The sequence below is a fragment of the Cavia porcellus genome, unplaced genomic scaffold, assembly GCF_034190915.1.
Source record: "Cavia porcellus strain 051 isolate PalLab524CR breed Dunkin Hartley unplaced genomic scaffold, mCavPor4.1 scaffold_14, whole genome shotgun sequence".
NCBI classification, from domain to species: domain Eukaryota; kingdom Metazoa; phylum Chordata; class Mammalia; order Rodentia; family Caviidae; genus Cavia; species Cavia porcellus.
In genome coordinates this window covers 68,426,002-68,428,830 of record NW_026947497.1, presented here as the reverse complement: position 1 = coordinate 68,428,830, position 2,829 = coordinate 68,426,002, and the positions used below count along the sequence as shown (strand labels likewise).

The 2,829-nt window shown below is 29.7% G+C and overlaps 1 non-coding gene across 1 annotated transcript; it reads left to right on the top strand.

The window, feature by feature from the left end:
- Positions 1-2,405: 2,405 nt before the first annotated feature.
- On the top strand, positions 2,406-2,490 carry LOC111753624 (small nucleolar RNA SNORD111). Its single transcript, XR_002788423.1, has one exon. It is a non-coding gene; the product is annotated as a small nucleolar RNA SNORD111 (small nucleolar RNA).
- The last annotated feature ends 339 nt before the right edge of the window (positions 2,491-2,829 follow it).

Genomic DNA, 2,829 nt, shown 5'->3' with positions numbered 1-2,829 from the left:
CCTGACTTGAAGTTTTACATTCTTTAGAGACCAGGCTTTATCAAGTGGTCAAGACTGAATAAACAACCTTTGTCCTCAAAAATTTAAAAATAAATAAATAAGATAAAAATGAAAGAAAGAAAAGAATAGACAAAACTTGTCAACTTACAATTTCATATGTAGAGAAAATGTATTTCAAATATAAAGGCAAAATAAATAAAGAATTCCTTTCCAGCTCACCCACACTGTCAGATATGTGATAAGAAAAATGATGTCAAAGGAAATTCTAGAAATTTGGAGAAATAAAGAAGAGCAGAGGTGACAAAAATGTGGGTAAAGATAAAAGATATGGCACCCATATTGTAATTTTTAAAATAGTAATGCATTACTTGAAGCAAAACAATAAAAATATTTTGCAGTATAAAACATGTTTAAAAATGTGTAACAGTAATTTCACAATGACAGCTATAAAATGGACATAGCTCTTATTGAGTTTATATGTCATAAAAAGTTATTATTTTTAAATACATTTAAAACATATTATATAAACTCTAGAATGATGAGGAAAAACCAAAGTATATTGCTAATAGATCAATAATGGAGAGAAAGTAAAATCCAAAAATATACTCATTTTATCCACAAGGAAATAAGAACATAGCAAAGAACAGGTAAGACAATGAAAAAAACATCTAGGATGGTAGATTTAATTCTAGCTATATTGAGAATGTATTAGCTATAATTGGTCCAAATACTCACAAGACAAAGAGTATTAAATTGGATAAATAAGCAAGAATCAGCAATAAGCAATGTATCAGAAGTTCACTTAAATATAAAGATAGAGAAATGCAAAAAATAAAGGGTAGAAGAGAGTAAAGCACACAGATACCATACGTGTAAGAAAACTAAAGAGCTAGATCAATGTAACAAAATCAGAATTCATAACCAGAAATTTTTAAATGCATCAAGATGGACATTTCATAATGAAGAGATAAATATATCCATAAGATACAACCTTCTAAAATGTATTTGTATAGCACAATACTGGTAAATGATTAACAGCTGGTTTATGCAGAGGAAAAGGCTCCAATTTAAAACGTTTGTGGATTTCCACTGTGTAAATATTACCACCTTGGCCCATTTTAAACTGCAGTATCAAACCTCCAAACACTGAACTGAGAAAAGAGCAGAGCCAACTTTTGTGAGTGAGAAGTAACAGCATACCCTATGTACGAATCATGCAAAATGGTTCTGCAATTAAGATAAAACTAAACCAGAAATAAATGAGTTATTTTTTAACATCTTCCAGATGTTTGCAGCTAAATATTTGCAACTAGATAAATCATGACTCGAAGAGATTATGTGATGAATTTCAGAACAGTGTTAATGTGATTAAAATGAAAACCCATCATATCCAAATTTGTGAAATACTAACGGAGCCATGCTTCTGTGAAATTTTGTATCAGCTACTTACAATAGAAAATAAGCATGTTCTAATAGTCAATCATTTTATTGATGTCCATATTCTTCAACTTGAAGAAAATAAAACAAAAAGGACAAATTAAATCCAAAGTCTGTATTAACAAATAATAAAGACAAGACTAAATTATAAAAAAGAAAATGGGATAAATTATGCAGAAAATTAATTAGCTCAAAATGTCTGATTTAAGAAGTCAAACAGAAAAATCAGATTTATAAATGTGTAGCTAAACTAAAAGCATGCACAAACTGTAATGTTGTTGAAGAAACAACACCCCAAATTCTACAGATGTTTTAAGTAAACATTATACATATTAGCATCACAGTGTAAATGAAATAGGCAAATTCATTAAAGGATGTAAATTACGTTTTTTAAATGAATTTGTGGTTTAAAATCCTTCAGTAATGAAAACTCTAGGCCCAAATGGCTTCAATCAAGAAGTCTATTCAACATTATTTAAAGAGAAAACAAGAATAATATATAAACAGCTTCAGAAAAAGAAAGATTAATTCCCAACTCATTTTATGAAGCCAACGTTACTCAGACACCAAAATCAAGAAGATAATACTAGAAAAGAAGAATAAGTACGATTGTCTCTCATGAACATTTATGCCTAATTCATTTATAAAATACCTCCAACCCAGACTCAGAATATATAAAAGAATAATATACCACGACCAAATGATATCTACTCCAGGAAAGAAGATTTCACTTAACACCTACCTATGACTTAAAGCAAATTGCCATATTTAAAGAGAAGGGAAAGAAATTACATAATTATGTTAATAGATTTTCACAAATTGCAACAGTGTAACATTGATTTAGTATTTTCAAAATAATAATTCAGATACAAAATCAACATTAAAAAGTCAATAGCTTTTCTATGAACCGGTAATGAACTAGCTGAGAAAGAAATCAGAAAGACAATTTCACTCAAAATAGTTTCAATCACTGAATTAATGCCTACATTTCGTGTCTCTTCTCTGACATTTTTGCCTGGAGATGGTTTTTGCATTATTGATCTGATCAGGCTGTAGAATGGAATTATGGCTATTTCTTAGTTACTCAAGATTTATTATATTTAGAGTTTTGTGTTTAGTACCAGAGATTGAACTCATGACCTCATGCTTGCCAGGCAGGCGCTTATGCCACTGAACTAAATCCTCGGCCCTATTATATTTATAATAGACAAGAACTTCTAGGTTTTTTTTTTTTTTTTGGTTAATAGGCTGCTATGTCTTGGGTCTCAGGACGCTCATTCAGTTTATTAATAAAATGCTGAATTTCAGAAATAAACACCTATTTTTAAGCTGTGGGTTAAGAAAAATGTTTCAATCAATCAATCAATGCCTAAGAGTCAGTGAAACCAAGGA